The sequence below is a fragment of the Leopardus geoffroyi genome, chromosome A1 (genome assembly GCF_018350155.1).
Source record: "Leopardus geoffroyi isolate Oge1 chromosome A1, O.geoffroyi_Oge1_pat1.0, whole genome shotgun sequence".
Taxonomy (NCBI): domain Eukaryota; kingdom Metazoa; phylum Chordata; class Mammalia; order Carnivora; family Felidae; genus Leopardus; species Leopardus geoffroyi.
In genome coordinates this window covers 108,093,553-108,114,824 of record NC_059326.1, presented here as the reverse complement: position 1 = coordinate 108,114,824, position 21,272 = coordinate 108,093,553, and the positions used below count along the sequence as shown (strand labels likewise).

Below are 21,272 nucleotides of genomic sequence, written 5' to 3'. Positions count from 1 at the left end.
ATCAGTTTCGAGGTTTCAAGATTCGCTCATTCATTCAAATACTTACTTTACTGAGCACCTACTATAAGCCAGGCACCTTAACAAAATGTGTCAATTCTGTGAACTGAACCTCAGCACCAAATTCCCGTACAGAAGCTTATCATCTACAGTTACAGCAGCTAAAGAGAAATCCCAATGTTGTTTCAAGTACACATGAAGTCAGGCCATCGGGGCTCCTTTTCAGCTCTGAATGCGGCATCAGCGAGCCGCTACCTACCACACCCGTTACTAAAAATCACAACTAAAGCAGCAAGCGCTCGGTAAGACAACCTGTAAGAGTAACACGAGCTTCTCCGAGGAGGTGGTCAGTCAGGGCTTTCTCTCCGGGGCCCAAAGAGAACCGCGGCGAGACACGCGGGCTGAACGCGCCGCACGCCTCAGGCGAGAGTCGGGGCTCCGGAGGCTGGGGGGGCTCCCCGCCCCCCCCAACTCTCACCTGGAAGACCCCGACCTTCTCCGCCCACCCCCTCGCGCCTTCCTCCTGACTCCCAGACCTGCAAAGTTGGGGGGGAGGGCGGGGGGTCTTTTCATTTCCATTTTACATCAGGCGGGCGGTTGGCTCCCTCAGCCCCCCGCCTGTCGTGAATTTTGAACTGAGCATGTAACCATTTCTCAGAAGGAAAGGGAAGAAAAACCAAAGGCAGGGTCCGCAGGAAGACCTCGCCCAGACCTGAAAATGGAGCCGCAGGCTCAGCCCACAACCCGCAGCGCGCGGGGGGTAGGGCCGGGCCGCGCTCCCCACCGAGCCCGTGGCGACGGGGGTTCGAGGCTGCGGGCCCCCGCCCAGGAGGCCGCGAGGGCGAGGGGTGGTAGCCGGCGCTCGCCCCGGACCGGCGCTGCACTCACCGTCGCCTTTGTCTCTGCCGCCCGCTCCGGCCGCAGCCGCTCTCGGTGCCGGCTCCGCGGCTCCTGCCACCCCCACGCCCGCAGCTGCGCTCCCCGGCGCGCTCGCCGCTTCCTGGCCCCTCCCTCCCCGCCCAGGCTCGCGCGCGGGCGGAGCGAGAGGCGGCGCGCGCTCCCAGGAGCGAGGGAAGACTGCGCCGCCGCGCAGCTGCCGCCGCGCCGGCCCCACCCCTTGCCCCGCCTGGGCGTTGGACTCAGCCCCGCGACCCCCACGACGCGCAGCGCCAGCAGCTGCGCGCGTTGGGAAGCCCCTTCCAAGGACAGACAAGGGCCGAGAGCGGGGGCTGGAGCCCGCGCGGGAAAGGACGTGCCGGAAGATGGCGACCAGGTCTGGGTGGGAGCGGACGACAGCCCCTCCTCGCCCTGCGCCGGGGGACTGGCAACGGTGGCTCGCGCCCCCTCCCTGGACCGCGCGGAGGGGAGGTGCCTGCACTCGAAGTGCGACCGCGAGCGCTGCCAGGCTGGCCGGGGTCGGCGCTGAGCCTTGGCACCGCTTGTCGGTTGGAAGTGTTCGAGAGACAGATACCCCGAAATCAAATCCCTGGACCACAGCTTTTTCTTAACGTCGGAATCGTTGAATCTGTCATCAACTAACTGGCTTTTACGGCCTAGAACTTCCACCTGACATTTGAAAAGTGTGAACGTACTCGTGTCCTGGATCTCTGAGTCTTATTTAGCTGTACATTTTATATACCCCAGAAATCAGACACACCTAAGAGTGCCCATCTAGCAGCCAACATTCCACCAAAATGACTACAATAACTTTTCAGGCCTACCGCACTTGGAATATCATATAATACACACGTCTTCTCCACCTAGATGGATTATATTCGTGCAATATTAGTGGGTTTTTTTCTAAATGTGTAATTCTCCCTTGCTCAAAAAGCAGTTCAAGACCTAGCCACGGTCCTTCTAGCTAGTTGCTCCGAACAAATACTTTGTGGAGTCCTTGGCTCCTTTCCTTCTCTCATCTTCACCTCCAAGCCTTCGAGCAAGCCTGCTAGTTGTACCCTCAAAATGAATCAGAATTAGACTGCTCATCACCTGCATTATTTCCATTTTCTCTTGTCTGGATCATACTTCAGTGGCCTGCTAAATGGTCTCCCTGCCCACCATTCACTCAGTCCCTTGTCAGAACAACAACCAGAATAAAGAATACTCTCTTGGGATGCCCGTGTGGCTCAGTGGGTTAAGCATACCACTTTGGCTCAGGTCCTGATCTTGGAGTTTGTGACTTCCAGCCCAGCACTAGGCTCTCTGCTGTCCACGTGGAGCCTGCTTTGGATCTTCTGTCACCACCACCCCCCGCCCCCCCCCACTCCCTGCCTCTCCCATGTTTATTCTCTCTCTCTCTCTCTCTCTCTCTCTCTCTCTCAAAAATAAATAAACACTTCAAAAAAGAATACTCTCTTAAAAGTCATTTCCTGGCTTATCTGGTCAAAATCTTCCAGTAGCTCTCTTTCACTGTCCGTAAAAGCTAAGGTCTTTATGGCGACCTACAAAGCCCTTGGTTTGCCTTTGCCCCTCACCTCTCCCACTCCAGCTCCAACCATCCTCCATCCTTTGTTGCTTGAATGTTCCTGACAGACTACTACTTAGGGCCTTTGCCAGAGTCATTCCTTCTCTGGGAACATTTTTCCTGTGTCTACTTTCCCTCTTTTAACTCCTTGCTCAAATCTCACCCTAACTGTGATGCTTAGCCTGACCATGCTATTTAAAATTGCAACCGCCCCAGGGTGCCTGTGTGGCTCAGTTGGACAAGCCTCCCACAACCACTCAGGCCATGACCATGGGTTTTGTGAGTTTGAGCCCTGCATGGGGCCATGTGCTGAGAGCTCAGAGCCTAGAGCCTGCTTCACATTCTGTGTCTCCCTCTCTCTCTCTGCCCATCCCCTGCTAGCACTCTCTCTCTCTCTAAAATAAATAAATGTTAAAAAATAAAATATATTGCAACTGCCCCAACCCCAACTCTCATTCCTTCCTAACTTGCTCTTTTTCTTTTCTTTCCATGACAGTTTATTTTTTTATTTATTTTTAATATATTTTTAAGTGTATTTATTTATTTTGAGAGAGAGAGAGTGAGCAGGGAAGGGGCAGAGAGAGAGGGAGAGAGAGAATCCCAAACAGGTTCTCACTGTCAGCACAGAGCCCAATGCCAGGCTCAACTCACAAAGGATGAGATCATGACCTGAGCCGAACCCAAGAGTGCGATGCTCAACCGAATGAGCCACACAGGTGCGCTGTATGATTATCTTTTAAAGGCCATCTTCTCCAATACAAGATGAAATTTTGTTTTGTTCAGCTGATGTATTCCACTGCCTAAAGTAAGTGAAAAAAAAGATTTTTAAATCCCGAAATAATAAAAAGCTCAAAGAAAAAAAAAATAACCCAGTTTTTTTTAAACTCACTCTTGTCCCAATTTCTCAGCTAACCATAGATCCTTATCTACATTATAATTTAAGCATTTTTTTTCGTAGTTACCTGAGTGCAGTGAAAACTTGCCATTTAATGCAGTTTTTCTACCCACTGATATACTGGTATCCTATTTCATTAAGTAGGAATAACTTGTTATGCTAGAGAAAGCTTTCTGGCCTGAAATTCAAAGGCATATTAATTCTAAAAATTTCCCAGGACAAAAAACCAGGAAATTCCTCTAACTGCATGTGAATCTATAATTATCTCAAAAATTTTTTAAAATGTGGGATGCTAGGGGCGCCTGGGTGGCTCAGTCAGTTAAGTGTCCGACTTCGGCGCAGGTCGTGATCTCACGGTTCGTGAATTTGAGCCCCCGCATCGGGCTCTGTGCTGACAGCTCAGAGCCTGGAGCCTGCTTTGGATTCTGTCTCCCTCTCTCTCTGCCCCTCTCCTGCTCACACTCCGTCTCTCTCTGTCTCAAAAATAAACATTAAAAAAAATTTTTTTTTAATGTGGGATGCTAAAAAAACACAAAAAACAGAAAATTCCTGAATTATAGCAAATGTAGGTGTTTTTTTTTTTTTTGAGCTTTGTTTATTTAAGTAATCTCTACACCCCATGTGGGGCTCAAACTCATAACCCTAAGATCAAAAGTCCCATGCTCTTCCAACTGGGTCAGCCAGGTACCCCACAAATGTAATCATTTTGTGTGAATGTCTTAAATAGTAACATTTCCTATCATTTATTCATAAAGGTTAATATTCATTATGTAAACATTCATTTTCAAGTTTCCCATATTATGTTTATAACACATCACATGCAATTGATTACCCTGATAATATCTAATTTCAGTTGCTACAGCTATTCATACATCCCTCTTGTCAATAGAAAAAGAAAATCAATTAAGAATACAATTCTTAAAAGATACCTTCTGTATGAAAGTCTGTGTGTGTAATTATCTGGTATTATATTTATAGCATATTCTCTGTATGTATTTATCTCTTATGATTTAAAACAATTTAAAGCTACAATTATCCTTATAGTTTAGCTTTTTTTATAGAATTGAATGGACTCCTTTTGTTTAAAAACCACTGATAATGTGTTTCATCAATGTCAAAACACGGCCGGTAATTACAATAATACTAAATAATTTTATTAGAGTTAATATTATGATGCATCTCTACTGTCCTTAAAATTGTTACCAAGTAAAATCTTACTCCAAAGAACAGGTAGAAAATAGACACTGTTCATGCTTTATCTACATAACATACACTGAAAACTCTGCTAAAATAAACCCAACCATTGTACTACAACAGTTTTGTTGTAGTACGAACTGTTTTGCACACTTAGTAGTTCATAGAAAAGAAAATGACCTCAACAAAACTAACAGTATATTTGTGCCATAACAAATGGAAACGTTAATGCAAAGAACAGCAAGAATGTGTTTGTCTATCACTACTCATGACCTCACAGCTGCCACATTGACTTGTTTCTGCAGTCTGTAATTAGTTAAATACATATCCCTTTAAACATGTAAACACATGAAGTTTTTCTAAAAGTATGGTATTAATATTTTTAAATTACTTTCCAAAATTTGATACCAGCTATTTCTCATATATAGGAGACTACAGTCTACACTGCACTATATTACTACTACACTATTGTCTACACTTTAGTCTGTAGTTCAACCTCTACTACAAAATAAGCTGGATGACCCTGAGCAAGGTTCTTAATCTTTCTAAACTCATCCTTTCTTCTAATTTAATGGGACCATAGTAGTACTTACCTCCAAGAATCACTGTGAGAAATCCACGAGAGAACTCAACCAAAGTTCTTAGCCTTGGGCCTTACACATGCCAAGTGCTGGTAAATGCTAGCTATTATCATTACGCAAGCATATAATTAAGCTCATTGCCCTATATTTTTATACTGAGAAAATGGCTCATAATTGGCACCAAATGGGATGGTTTGAGTTCTACATCAAGATAGTATAATATGCAATTAAGTGAACATTATTAAAGAGGCACTCACATTTCTTCTACCACCACTATGTGCCAGGTACAGTGCTTGATAACAAAGGAAGCTAAGAGAAATAAGGCTCAGACTTAGAACAGTTTACGGTTCAATGACATACAGTAAGCAAATAACTAGTTTCAAAGTAGTATAACCATACTTCCTGGTTTGTCAGGAACACATTTTATCCTGGCTTACTAGTTATTTGTGCCTCCTTTCATTCTCAATGTGTCCAAGTTTGGACAATAAATTATGTGGTCACCCCTAACTAGAAGTACGTATGACGACACGCTCAGAATACAGGGAAGGAACCATCAGTTGTGTGTAAAGCTCTAAAGACTTACATTGCTCCTTGAAAGAAACATTTGAATTGGCCAAGTGGACCAAATGAAGGGGGAGAGATAGAAGGAAGATCTCATTTTTATTACTCCAAGTCAAAACCACAGAGCATTTGCATACTTGTTAATAAACTTAGTAAATTCCCTTGACCAGTGTTAACATCGATTAGTTTGCTGATTTCATATTTTTTTCCTAAAGACATAACAGAACTACTCCAAGACACAAACAATATATAACACATATTCATTTCTTGATACAATAAATAGCTATTATGTACCCATGGTCTGTCTTTGATGTGATAGAAGATACAAAAAAATTGTATAAGACACAGCTAAGCTGCATAAGATCTAGTAGCAAACACCAAATATCTTAGCTAATAGTCAACAAGATAATGAGACACAGAGCACATGAAGTGGGACTTAGGGAGACTGAGAAAAATTGGGAACCACCTGGAACTTACTGAGAAAAGGGAACCTTACCAATTCAGAGAAGGATCATAATCCATAGCCCTTTCTGTGACTGAAGCAGCCAAAGGTAGAAGAACCTGAGACAAACTTGGCTTCACACTTTTACCCAGAGCTGCTCCTTGCTGATCATCAAACCACAAATATTCATTGAATGCCTGCTGTTTGCCAGGTAGCATACCAAGTGCTGTGGGAAAACTTAGTCTAAAGCATGGTCTTTGTCCTTAATGAAATGTCACACAGCAACATTTGAATAATTAGACACAGTACCCTTATGAATGTAGTTGAGGAGATCACTGAGGTCTGTATTGTCAGAAAAGGTTTCTTAGAGGGAAGGAATTCAAGGTGGGTCTCTGGAAAAGAGGGAGTCACATCCCAGTGTTTTCTAAACTGTGGATCGCATACCTCTGGTGGTGTGAGGTATGATTTTAGGTGATATGCTTAACAGCAGCAGGGATGGAGGGGGTGAGAATGGGGAGAGGTAGTTTGGGGCACATGCATCTTCAACACAGCCTGAGATGTACAGTTGACCCTTGAACAACGCGGGGGTTAGAGGCATACTTGAAAATCCACATTTAACTTTTGATTCTCCCCAAAATGAACTAATAGCCTACTGTTGACAAGAAGTCTTGATGTGGAGAACAAAGACAAAAGAAAAAAATTTAACTTCCTTACATCTTACAGCCCAGTGACAAGGACTAGAGATAGACAGAGTGACCTTCCTCAAGAAGATTAGCTGCCTCGTTGTTAATACTTTGCTAAAGGCAAAAGGCAACTTCAGCTTGACATTATCCCAGCCTCCAGGATCCTGTATATCTCCTTTAACATATAAAAATCCCTTTGGAAACTTCCTTTATCTCTACCCCCACCCCCAGATGTAGATAGATAGATAGATAGATAGATAGATAGATATTAACATATATATATGTGTTGATGTTTGTTTATTTTTGAGAGAGAGAGCATAAGTGGGGAAGGGGCAGAAAGAGAGGGAGACAGAATCTGAGGCAGACTCCAGGCTCTGAGCCATCAGCCCAGAGCCTGTCGCGAGGCTCAAACCCACAAACTGCAAGATCATGAACTGAGCCAAAGTCAGACGTTTATCCAACTGAGCCACCCAGGCATCCCTCAAGATATATATGTTGGCAATCATCCTTCAAACATATGGCCCAATGATGTACACGTGAAGGGTCTCACGACTAAGGTTTTACTAGACAGTAATAAATGACCTTCTAACAACAGCTAGCCCCTCAAGGTCCTGGAAACCTTGCTTCCAAATTCCTTAGAGACTTACACTATCCCTAACACCATTCCAACTTGAAAATATATAATCAGCCACTTCTCACAACCCCAGTGCAGCTCTTTCTGCCCGTGGGTCCTGTCCCCACGTTTTAATAGAACCACCTTTTTTGCACCGAAGACGTCTCAAGAATTCTTTCTTGACCATTCGTTCCCAAACGCAACATTTCACATCATTACCTATAACATAAACGGTTGATTAACACATATTTTGTATGTGATATGTATTTATATATGTATTTACATTGTATTCTTACAATAAAGTAAGCTGGAAAAAAGAAAATGTTATTAAGAAAAGATGAAGGAAGGGGAAATACATTATGGTACTCTACTGCATTTAATGAAAACAATCCGTGCATAAGTGGACCCACACAGTTCAAACTCGTGTTGTTCAAGAGTCAACTGTAACTGCATTACGGCCCCTCAGTTCAAAACAAAAACCCCATATGAAACAAAACAAAAATAAAACAAAAAAAGCATTAGGAATTATAGTAAAAATGCCCCTGGGGACAACCAGAGAAGAAGAAAGCAGCCTTTTGAGAATAATTCTGCTACATCAGGTTAGAGACTACCAGTAACTAAGAATTACCGTTTCTTTTTTCTTACAGGGAACACTTATATATGGCAGGTAATTCAGATCTTGCCCATATAATAGTGAGAAAAGTTTCCTCTATACATTTGTTAATGTTAAAAATATGAGTCAGCTAAAAGGAACCTCTCAAGTAAACAACAGTAGCAATAAAGAGAAAGGGGATGTGTCACTTAGGAGAGCACAAAGTTGGGCAAGCAAAACCTCAGTAATTGGCATTTCGTTAAAGGGGAGTTCCCAAGAAGAGCAAGAGCCACAGTGGATTTTGAGCTGAGTATTGGCAGGTTGGCATATGAGAGTGGGGAAAGAAAGAGTCCAAAAGGCAGGTTTCCAAGAGAGACAGGTCTGCACTGTGCTGGGGGGAGGGGACTACTCCCTGCACCTTGAGGAGGCTCTTTGGCTCAGAGGAACCAGCAGAATTGGCCCCAGTGACCTGTTAGGAAGACATTCAGAAGGCACCAGTGGGACTCCCACCTCCATGGTTTCCTAGGGCTTCAGCAAGAGGGGACATGGAAGCTCCAACATACCTTAAAATGTCTGGACACCACTGCCCTTAAAACTGATGGGTCAGAAATGTTATAATTCCACCTAACACAGAGATCTACTTGTTGCTTTCACAAAGAAAGGGTTTTATATATATAATTTTCTTAATGTTTATTTATTTTGAGACAGAGAGAGAGAGAGAGAGAGAGAGAGAGAGAGAGAATGGGGGAGGGGCAGAGAAAGAGAGAATCCAAGGAGGCTCTGATGATGTCATCGCAGACCCCAACATGGTGCTCAATCTCATGAACTGTGAGGTCACGACCTTAGCTGAAACCAAGAGTCACACACTTAACCCACTGAGCCACCCAGGCAGCCTTCACAAAGAAAGTTCATGATGAGTAAGATTTGAGGGTAAAATTGGAAGAAAGGGAAGGTAACACACCAGGATCTTTCACGTCCAATTCTCATTCCTTCCCCGGCAAATGTTACTACCTGAAAGAAATTAAGCTCTTGCTTTTGTCCCTGTGACTGGCTAAGCTAAGTAGCTGGCAGAATTCTGATACTTTGCTCTGTGCCACTGCCACTGTGGTAGCATACATGCCCTATATAATCCCTAGGACTATAGTGGGCAGACTGATGAAAATAGATCACCCACTCCCCCCAATATTCTGTGCTCTCATTCCTGGACCTGTGGCTAGGATGAGATAGTCCCATGATTATGTTATGTTATATGTCATAGTTGACCTGAACAGAAGATAATCTGGGTGAGTCTCATCTCACTACAAGAACCCTTAAAGCAGAGAGTTTTCTACCATTAGTGGCAGAAGGAGAAGTCAAAGAAATTGAACTCATGAAAGAGACTTGATGAACCATTACTGGCTTGAAGATAGGGTAAGGGGTGGGCACATGACAAGGAATACAATCAGTCTCTAGAAGCAGGGAATGGCCCTTGGCTGACAGCCAGCAAGGAAACAGGGATCTAAGTCTTATATCGACAAGGAGCATGAACACTGCCAACAACAATAATGTGCTTGGAAGCAGATTTTTCTCCCAGAGTCTCCAGATGAGAGCTCAGACTTGCAGGCACCTTGATTTCAGCCATGTGATACTGTGAGCAGAGAATTCAGCAATGACATGCTGGACTTCTGACCTACAGATAATATGAGCTAATAAATGGGTGTTGTCTTAAGCCACTAATGGTAATTTGTTACACAGCAATAGAAAACAAAACCACTGTTCACTGAATTAACTCTTTTCTAGACAGGATGTGAGGTGGTCCTCCAGCCTTGAGTGTATCTGAGTTTCCACTCTATGGTCAATTCACAAGACAAATAGATCAATACTCAGGCATTAGTAAACAACTCTGGGTTATTTACGATTATATAGGGAGGGGAACCATGGGAAAAGACTGGAATCTCTGATAATTTGGCATATGAGGGACTTAAGTTTTATTTTCATTTGGGTAAAAAAGAAAATCAGATCTTATTTTGAAGTAATCGGCTGGTAAGACCTCATAACAGTGGGTGGTATTAGAATTTCTGGTAGCATATGGTGCCAGTCTCTGAAAAGGAAAGGCATTTTAGAGAGTTCTCTAGTAAAAAGAGAATGATGTCTGAAGTCAGGCAGATATGATTAAGTTTTATTGACAGACAGCTGAGTGTCTGATCATGGGCTTGTAGGAAATTTTTTAAACTCTTTGAGCCCCAGTCTACCTATTTTAAAAGAGGAACAATACTTATCTCATAAGATTTGGGGAGAATTAAATGAAATTTAGTTCATGTAAAATCTCAGTGCCTGCAGCACAGCAGACTATCAACTAATTTGTCCCCTCTATTGGAGTGGAAATTTTTTCACAACTTCCTTGTAATGTTTTTAAAGTAAAAGTAACTAAATTATAGCATATACTAGAGTAATGCTATCTTACAGAAATATAATGCATGCTACACATGTAATTTCAAACTTTCCAGTAGCCACATAAAAATAGTAAAAATAAGCGTATAAAATTAATTTTAATAATATGCTGTTTAACCCAATATGTAAAAATACTGTCATTTCAACATGCAACCAATATAAAACTGTATTAATGATAAATTTTATTTTTAACTAATAAGCTAAGCCTTCAAAGTTGTTTATATATTTGATACAGCACATCTGAATTGAATATAGTCATGTTTCAAATGTTCAATTTTGGCACATAGGTAGTGACTATGGTACTAGACAGCTCAAACATTTCAAAAAATTCTCCTTTATTCTTTCTTAATTCTAAAATAAACATGAATAGGTGATAAATAGATAATTATAGATGTATGAGAACACACATGCATATACGTTACACTCTGGCATAAACTAAACAGGTGTTTTTTTGTGTGTTTTTTTTAAACCATCGGTTCTTAGTTACAATAGTTGCACTGCGATAAGACAATTAAGGTATAAGTGGCTTTCTAATTTCAAATTCCAAAAATACTACAAATCAGAGCTATATAGCCAAAGTAAAGTAAGAACAGGCAACCATGATAGCCAAGTGAAAACAAAATCCTGTCTTGCACAAAAGAATACAGGTTGGCTTTTAAAGTAACTTTACTTGAGGGTTATATATTCATTTTCTTTGCTTTTTCTTTCAAGACACTGGACTAGACTTTTGGATTCTACAAAGCTTGTTTCTTCTTTCTAAGTCAGTATCTCCATTATTGAGAATGAGAACTAAAGCAAATTGGAAATGGTGGGAAATAGGAGTAATACACAGTAACCACCTAAAGACTCAAAGAAAATCTGTAACACTTCTACTAGGATCTTCAAAGATGATTCAGACAGTGATCTTGCCCCGAGGGTGGATACCGTCAGGCAGGAAAAGAAGAAAAAAAACCCAAAAAACAAAAACCAACAGAACAAATTCAAACATGGGTAATACAAGGTACAACACTGAAAGAGACTGAGAGATACCAAAAAACATACCATGAGTATATATAAGAACAAAATCCTATTCAGTGGCAGTGAGGGAAGGTTTCCTAGATAGGTATCCTACACGAGAGATTTTTTTAAAATCTTTTTAGTTTTAAAGATTTTATTTTTAAAGATTTAAAAAAAATTTTTTTTTCAACGTTTATTTATTTTTGGGACAGAGAGAGACAGAGCATGAACGGGGGAGGGGCAGAGAGAGAGGGAGACACAGAATCGGAAACAGGCTCCAGGCTCTGAGCCATCAGCCCAGAGCCCGACGCGGGGCTCGAACTCACGGACCGCGAGATCGCGACCTGGCTGAAGTCGGACGCTTAACCGACTGCGCCACCCAGGCGCCCCTAAAGATTTTAAAAATCTTTTCATTTTTGAGAGAGGCAGAGAGAAAGGGAGAGCGGGGGAGGGGCAGAGAGAGAGAGAGAGAGACAGAGACAGAATTCGAAGCAGGCTCCAGGCTCTGAGCTGTCAGCACAGAGCCTGACACGGGGCTGCAAATCATGACCTGCAAATCATGACCTGAAACAAAGTCGGCTGCTTAACCAACTGAGCCACCCAAGGGCCCCAAAAATGGTTTTTAAAGAATAGTTAATAGGGCTCCATGTAATTCAACAGATATATGCTGCCTACGTACTGTGCAGCAGGTCCCACAGAAAGCAATAGAGCTACAGTGATGGAGGTCTACGCTTAAGCTGTTGGGCTGGGGATGGAGAATAGTGGAAGAAAAGCAAAAACCAGAAAAATGTTACAGCTGTGGATCCTAACAGCTCTTGCCTCTTCATACCACCTCTGACAGCCCCTTGTCTCTGAATTCTTCCCAAGTTCTGCCTCTTGTACCCACAAACAATTTCTGGCTTCTTTTCTGTTTCTGACCTTCCACGTACAATCAGACTCTTGGTCTTACCTTGTCCGCAGGCCAGCCTGGCTGTGGGGTGAGTGTTTCATCTCTGACCCCTGCCCTGCAGCCACATGCAGACTCTGCCCACCCTTACTCTGGCTGTAGCTGTAGTCAGGAAGCTGCTGAATCAAGAAGCTGCCACCACAGCTTCCGGCTCCAGCTTTACTCTAGCGTGAAGAGGAAGTTGGGCAGAGTTAGGTAAGTATTATCACAGAGATAGTTTGGGTAGAAGACGTTTGACTCAGTCTGTAGGAATCCTATTCTTAAAAGATCAGATGCTTGAGAGGAATTATCCAAAAAAGAACGGAAGGATCCGATTTTTTGGCATGGAAGAACCAAACGAATGAAATCAGGGAGAGGTGAGAATGTGGTGCCTTTAGGTAACTAGGGAATGAGTGCAGGGTCAGAGAAAGGAGCCTCTTAGGCACAGAGACAAAAAGATGCTGCACCTGCACAATGACATTACACTGTACTAAGGAGTCTGGCTTTAGAATATGGAACAGAATATGATAGTAATAAGTAGGGCAGAAAGACAAAATGTGAATGATATTGCTTTAAGAATAAAGTGTGTATATATGGCCATGTCATTAAAGTATCACATATAACCTTTGAACTTCAAAATATTCCTGCTTCAATTACTTCCTTGATAAGCTCCATATAGCATTCGTCCGTAAAGGATAGTATGCGAAGAGTTGAAATGGAATTTTTTCAAGTTTATTTATTTATTTTGAGCGAGAGGGAGAGAGAATCCCAAGCAGACTCTGTGCTGTCAGCACGGAGCCCAACACGGGGCTGGATCCCACCAACCGTGAGATCATGACCTGAGCTGGAATCGGAGTTGGGCACCTAACCTACTGCACCATCCAGGTGCCCTGAAATGGAATTTATAGTACCTGCATGATTGTTTTATATTCATCTGTGTGTTTTTAATAAATCATCAGTATTGCAGGGATTGACTTCTTCCTGGTTTATTTTCCATTACTATGAACAGTTTTGTATTTACAGTATCTCCTTATGAACAGAAATTGCACACATGTGAGATTCAATGGGCACTGTCAATTCAGTGAGTTATTCTGCTATTCATATATTGTCTCCAAGACCATTTCCCCCCATTTTTCTCTTCTCTCATAATAAAGAATTGCATATTCTACTTTATTAAAAAGTAGATTAAATAGGGGCACCTGGGTGGCTCAGTCGGCTAAGCATGACTCTTGATTTCGGTTCAGGTCGTGATCTCACAGATCGTGGGTTTGAGCCCGGGGTCAGGCTTGTGGCTATCAGCCTGTCAGCATGGAGCCCACTTTAGATCCTCTGTCTTCCTCTCTCTCTTCCCCTCCCCCGCTCACTCTCTCTCTCTATCAAAAGATAAATAAAACACTAAAAAAATTAGGAAAAAGGAGGTGGATACTTTAAACGAGAAAGGAAATTAACTTTTTTGAGAGGGGAATGTTAACATTTTGATCATTTGACAACTTCATGGGAATTTCTTAAGTGGAAAAAACAAAAGATTTTTAAAAAAGAATTTCCTTTGGTAAAAAGAATGATCTCCACAGTGATTTCTTGGTTTAGAAAAGTGAAAAGAACTAAAGGAGCTTTTTGCAGCTTTTTGCTCCAAGTAAGACCTGCCCAACATATTCTTTTGCTCACCAAGAGATAATTTCAGTCCTATTTCCATATTCCATGAACTAATAAATTATAAATCAGTAAGACAAATATATAAAATATTAAAATAAGTCATCTATTTGTTAAGAATTCTGACAAACAACTATAGCACTATTCATTATTTCTTCATTTGTTTTTATATAGTTTTACTGCCTCTGTATATATTCTTTAAAGGGGATTTTTTAAATTAATGGACTTCTTTTTAGTAGTCTTAACTTTACAGAAAAAACTGAATGGAAAGTACAGAGACTTCCCATATAGCTCTCATCCCCATAACCCTATTATTAACATCTTGCATTAATATGGTATATTTGTGTTATGGTAGGTATTTTTTATTTACTTATTAAAAAAAATTTTTTTTACATGTATTTATTTTTAAGAGACAGAGAGAGACAGAGCACCAGTAGGAGAGAGAAGGAGACACAGAATCCAAAGCAGGCTCCAGGCTCTGAGCTGTCAGCACAGAGCCCGACACAGGGCTCAAACTCACAAACCGTGAGATCATGACCTGAGCCAAAGTCAGATGCTTAACTGACTGACGCACCCAGATGCCCCTTTGATAGGTGTTTTTTCAAAAATTTTTTAAACTTTTCTCTACAGAGGTGTTGGATATTTTCCATTAGATTTATTCCTACAGACTTGATATTCTCCAATATTACCACAAATAGTTTCTTCTCTTTTATTACTCTTTCTAGGTATTTGGTGCTAGTATATAGAAATAAAACTAACTTTTGTCTACACCTGACATCTTATCAATTTGTGGATTATTTTGGGTTTCTCATATAAACAGAATCAATTGCAAATACTGACCATCTTATTTCCTTCTTGCCAAAGCATATGCCTCTACACCGATTAGAACCTCCAATGCAAGACTTAACAGAAAAGATGATCTTTCTCTAATTTCTGGTTTTTTTTTTTAATTTTTTTAATGTTTGTTTATTTTTGAGACAGAGAGACAGAGAGAAAGGGTGAGACAGAATCTGAAGCAGGCTCCAGGCTCTGACCTGTCAGCACAGAGCCCGATGTGGGGCTCAAATTCACAAACTGTGAGATCATGACCTGAGCCAAGGTTGGATGCTTAACCAGCTGAGCCACCCAGGTGCCCCTCTCATTCTTGTTTTTAAAAGGAATGCTTCTAATATTTGCTCACTTAGAACGATGATTGCTTTGGGTTACCTATAGATAATGTTAATCGCAGAAAGAAAGATGAGGAAGTAGATACAACACACATGTAATTGGTATATAATTGGTATCCTCAAAGATATGAACCCCCTCCCAAAAAAGGACCATCTTAAGTAAAGACATAAATCAAGAAAACTTTTTCTCTAGATAAAAGGCCACTTATCTTTTACTCTACTATGAACCAACTAACACGAGACATATCCTAGCAAAAATGTTACTGAGCATCAACGGTAAAGAAAGAAAATTTTGGTTTGCCAGGCAAAAGTGTAAGTCACAATGACTGTGTTTCTGATTTCTTCATAGCCTTGTTTTGAAGTCAGTAAAATGATGTCCTCAAAGAACTCAACATCCTCAAGGGAAGAAAGTGTGACTCAAGAAATTTTATGCCTGGTAAATTACTCCTAGGTATAAAAGCAATAGAAGTACAATTCTGAATACAGAAAAATTCAGGGAGTTCTTCTTCAACAAACTACTTCAGAATTTAATTTCAGCCAACTGAGAGATAAATGGAGAAACTGGCAAAAGGACAAAGTATGCAATAGTGAATTCATTTAACTGTGAAAACAGAATAAAATAAAAGTTTGTGGTTAAAGAAAAAATATATAAATGTCATAAACTCTAATGTTAAAATAATGTTACCTTTAACAAAAGTTGGTACAGGAAGAAAAAAACCGTAGGCTCAAATTATATGTATAAGAAAATTCATTTGGCATTGGGTTTTTTTTTTTAATGTTTATTTATTTTTGAGAGAGTCAGCATGAGTGGGGGAGGGGCGGAGAAAGAGGGAGACAGAGAATCCCAAGCAGGCTCTGAGCTGTCAGCACAGAGCCGGACATGGGCCTCAACATTCACAAACTGGGAGATCATGACCTGAGCCAAAATCAAGAATCAGATGCTTAACCATCTGAGCCCACCCTTGGGCCCTGGCACCAGGATTTTTAAAAATCCTTCCAGGAGATTCTACTATGCACCAAAATTTAGGAACCACTGCACAATGGGAATAATGACAGTCACTTTCCTGTTTAAGCCTCAGTTGTCCACGGGAAGTGCAGCAAACAATGTTGACTTCCACCTGTCCCAGGACTGTTGAACAGGGAGAAAGCAGTGGTTACAATCCGTACAGTTAAATCAGGAATGAGATAACTAAGTTTTTTTCTTCTTCTTGGTATGACATATTGTTTTATCATAACAGTCTCAGCAAGAACAGGCTCTTATTGACTATGAATCTTGCCCATTGTTATAGAAGTCATTAACAAAGTTTACCCTGAATAAATCCACCCAGGATACCCTGTACCCAGAACATCCATATCACTCAGGAAGACAGACAAAAGAACAGTAAGCACAGTACAGACCTAAAATAAATACATAAGAAAACAAACAAACACCAGAAATAATCACCTGTAAGCTCTGGTATCCAGCAAATTCAAGAAAATTTGGGGTCTCTTCTTTGGGATGAGAGTAGTGGGGAACTAACGGAACCTTGTTCTTTCTTTCCTGTACCCATAATTTTCTTATTCCATGCTGGGTTTGCTCATCAGCCTATTTGCTTGTCTGGACTTTTGGTCAATAGAGGCAGCAAAATCAATTCCAGATATTTCTCTCAGCCCATCAGAATGGCTGCAATTCTGAGCCATTGGCAGCCAGTATCTTTGCTCTTCTTGTACATTTTCTCTGTAAACTATAGGAACAACTCCTGCCATCCCTTATTATCATTTCCCCTGTAATTCTGAACCACCACCTTTAGCCATAAAGAATACACACACTCACGTGTATGTTAGCTCTTTTGGTAGAAAAATTACCCAGAGTTTCCTTTCTGGAGTGAATCTACCTCTTTTAAGGGTGTCTTGCACACTTTCACATTTTGAAGACAGTAGATCTTGCTGCTGTTACGTAACCCCTCAGGACTTAGAGCAGAATCCTCAGCAGGCCCTCTTGCTCCTGGGATCATGGAAATCTGTAGCCACTTCATTCACTCCTAGGTTAGCAGACACCTTGGCCTTCTGACCCCTTGGGACTTAAGACACCTGGGCCAGCCTAATTTCCATTTTTGAAAATGTTTTTTTGTGTGCTCGAAATGTATGTTTTCTGCAGTTGTGAGTATAGTGTTTTCTACATTGCATTAAGTCAAGCTTGCAAGTTATATTGTTTAAATCTTCCTTACTTTTTCTGTTTTTTAAAAATATTTATTTATTCTATCCCTATCAAAAGAGGTGGATTATATCACCAACTATGATTTTGATTTTGTCTAAGGTCTATTTTTGACTCTTAAATGTGGGCCATGTTAAGTCTATAAAAATTTGGAATTTTATATCTTCCTGAAGATCTGGACCTGGACCTTTTTTTACGTTATTCTTTTTTATTTTAAGATTTTATCTTTAAACAATCTCCACACCCAACATGGAGCTCGAACTCACAACCCTGAGGTCAAGAGTCACGTGCCCTACCGACTGAGCCAGTCAGGTGTCCCTGGACCTTTTATTATTATTAAGTGTTTCTCTATCTCTAGTAGTAACTTTTCATTTTTAAATCCTGATATTATTAAAGCTATATCAGCTTTCTTTTAGTCAGTACTTGCACGGTTTAATATTTGGAATTCTTTTGCTTTCAGCTTCAAGATCTCTATTCAAAACAATGAGAGTTTAATGAAATTTAATTTGACAGCCATTTTACCACATTGAAACTCTCTGTCCACTGTTTTTTGGCTTCCATTGTTGTTGGGATCTAACTGTGGCTCCCTTAAACATATGCACTGCAGATATGTGGCTGGACAGCAGGAACTCCAGTCCAGAGCAACTGTTCCTAGATCAAAGTCCTCTTTCTCGTGGACTCAGATTATGAGCCTCCTGGGCTAACCCAGAAACACAAACTTGAGTTATCAGGAACTTTAATGTTGTTTTGACATTGGAACCTCTTCACTTTCACCAAGAATTTTTGCTTCAGAGATGAACAAGTACTGAGATCAAGATTGGCTACATAATTTATGTGTCTTGTACAAAATGAAAATGCGAGGCTCCTTTTTAAAAATAGTAGGAATAAAATAAATCCACGATTATATGATCAATTGATCTTTGACAAAGGAGGCAAGAATATGCAGTGGGAAAAAGTCTCTTTGGCAAATGGTGCTGAGAAAGCCATTAGGGCTACATGTAAGAGAATGAAACTGGACCACTTTCTTACACTATAAACAAAAATAAACTCAAAATGGATTAAGGACCTAAAGGTGAGACCTTAAACCATAAAAATCCTAGAAGACAGCACAGGCAGTAACTTCTCTGACATGAGTCATAGCAACTTCTTTCTAGAGATGTCTCCCAACACAAGGGAAACAAAAGCAAAAATAAACTATTGGGACTACATCAAAATAAAAAGCTTCTGCACAGCATAGGAAACAATCAACAAAACTAAAAGACAACCTATTGAATGGGAGAAGATATTGGCAAATGATAGGTCTGATAAACAGTATCCAAAACATATAAAGAACTTATAAAACTCAACACCAAAAAACCCAAATAATCTAATTAAAAATGGGCAGAAGACATGAACAGACATTTCTCCAAAGAATACATACAAATAGCCAACAGACACATGAAAATATGTGCAACATCACTTATTGGGGAAATGTAAATCAAAACCACAATGAGATTTCACCTCACATCTGTCAGAATGGCTAAAATCAAAAGACAAAATGGGGCGCTTGGCTGGCTCAATTGGTGTAACATGTGACTCTTGGTCTCGGGGTTGTGAGTTCAAGCCCCATGTTGGTCTTGGAGCCTACTTAAAAAAAGTAAAAATAGGGGCGCCTGGGTGGCTTGGTCGGTTGAGTGTCCGACTTCGGCTCAGGTCATGATCTCACGGTCCGTGAGTTCGAGCCCCGTGTCGGGCTCTGTGCTGACAGCTCAGAGCCTGGAGCCTGTTTCAGATTCTGTGTCTCCCTCTCTCTCTGCTCCTCTCCTGTTCATGCTCTGTCTCTCTCTGTCTCAAAAATGAATAAACGTTAAAAAAAACAAAATTAAAAAAAAAGTAAAAATAAAAATGAATAACTAAAAAAATACAAGAAACAACAAATGTAGGCAAGGATGTGGAGAAAAAAGAACACTTGTGTACTGTTGAAGGGTATGCACACTGGTGAAGATACTACGGAAAACAGCATTGAATCTCCTCAAAAACTAAAAAGAGAACTACGCTATGAGCCATTAATTGCACTACTGGATATTTACCCAAAGAATATGGAGACACTAGTTTAAAAAGATACATGCACCCCTATGTTTAGTGCAGCACCATTATTTACAATAGCCCAGTTATGGAAACAGCCCAAGGGTCCATTGACTAATGAGTGGATAAAGAAGATGTGGCAACATTACTCAGCCATAAAAAAGAATAAAATCTTGCCATTTGCAAACACATGGATGGAACTAGAGAGTTTAATACTAAGCAAAGTAAGTCAGTCAGACAAAATAAATACCATATGATCACACTCATATGTGGAATTTAAGTAACAAAACAAAAAAGCAAAAGAAAAAAAGAGAAACAAACCAAAAAAACAGACTCTTAACAATAGGGAACAAACAAACGATGACAGAGGGGAGGTTGGTGGGGAGGATGGGTGAAATAGGTGATGGGGATTAAGAGTATGCTTATCATGATGAACACTGAGTAATGTATAGAAGTGTTGAATCATTATATTGTATACCTGAAACTGATATAACAACTGTATGTTAAGTACACTGGTATTAAATTTTTTTAATAAAATAAAATAATAAAATAATAAATAAATAAATACATACATACATAAATACATAAATAAATAAAGGGGTGCTTCGGTGGCTCAGCTGGTTAAGTGTCTGACTCTTGATTTCAGTTCAGGTCAGGATCTCATGGTTCCTGGGATTGAGACCCTCATCGGGTTCTAGGCTGACAGTGTGGAGCCTGCTTGTGATTCTCTCTCTGCTCTCTTTCTCCCCCTCCCCTTCTCTCTCTCAGAATAAATAAATAAATTTAGAAAGAAGGAAAAGAAGAAAGAAAGAAAGAAAGAAAGAAAGAAAGAAAGAAAGAAAGAAAGAAAAAGAAAAAATACCAAGACAGCAATAGCAGAACATTAAACCAAGTTCAGGATCCTTCTGAACAGGGGAACCTGTGTTACTGCACAGGCTGCACACTGACGACACTGGCCTATATAAGCCAGATCCTGCTTGCTGGTCCAATCGATTACTCTTCCGCACCAACACAGCCATTTGTTCCACTAGGACTTCAGTGAAATTCAAAGGAAAAGAAAGCTGATCACAAGACATGAGTTGTAAAACTTTAGAAATTGATAACCTTCTTGCAAACATATATACGCTTTTTCTAGAAATAATATATAAATGAATGAATTCTTATAACTCTCAGTTATTGACTTCAGAAGACAACTTAACCCTAATTATACTAAGCAAGCAGAAGTGTAAGAGAGTAAAGAGACTCATATGAATGAGATCTGCGAAGAGTTCCTAGCAGAGGGCTTAGAGTTATGCTTCGTTGCACTTTACTGATACTTCTTACAAAGTCCTAAAATAAATGGTTAATAGAAATCCAATATACAGTTTGAGAGATAACCAGGCAAAAATAAATATACAAAGGTTAGAAGTAGAGAGACTCAATACTGCTACGTCTATGAAAGAACAAAATGGAAAAGTAGTTTATATTCTAAGCTAAGCAGAACATAAAAAAAAATCCATAAGATGAATTTTGAAATTCATAAAAATGTTGCATAAAACATAAAGAAATGTTTAAAATCTGTAACTGAGTCAATAAGAAAGAAAAATTCATAGGTGCCAGAAATGAAAAAGGACTCATTTCTGCTTTGGGAAGTGTGTTAACTGATACTAAGGCAGAATACTGGATCTAAATATTGACCCTATTAGCTAGAGACTGGAGTTTAATCATCATAGGAGAACATAACATAACAGTTTTGGCCATTTCAAAGCGGGGATATAGAACTGATACTTCCTATAAAAAGAAATGACGTGTGGAAGGGTTTCCCCTTTGGGTAGACAAACTCTAT

At 40.5% G+C, this 21,272-nt stretch overlaps 1 protein-coding gene and 1 pseudogene across 3 annotated transcripts in view; one reads left to right on the top strand and one right to left on the bottom strand.

Moving 5' to 3' along the window:
- LOC123579068 overlaps positions 1-524 on the top strand; it is a 43,979-nt pseudogene extending 43,455 nt beyond the window's left edge.
- Positions 1-21,272, bottom strand: part of CDC42SE2 (CDC42 small effector 2) — a 188,855-nt gene that overhangs the window by 118,901 nt on the left and 48,682 nt on the right. Inside the window, exon 1 of one of the 3 annotated variants that reach the window (XM_045487842.1) lies at positions 12,398-12,523. The exons of 1 other annotated variant lie outside the window; for it this stretch is intronic. The gene's annotated coding sequence lies outside the window, so the exon portion shown is untranslated. Of the gene's footprint in view, positions 1-885; positions 993-12,397; positions 12,524-21,272 lie in introns of those variants that run through there. One more of the 3 variants, XM_045487853.1, reaches the window with a different exon arrangement.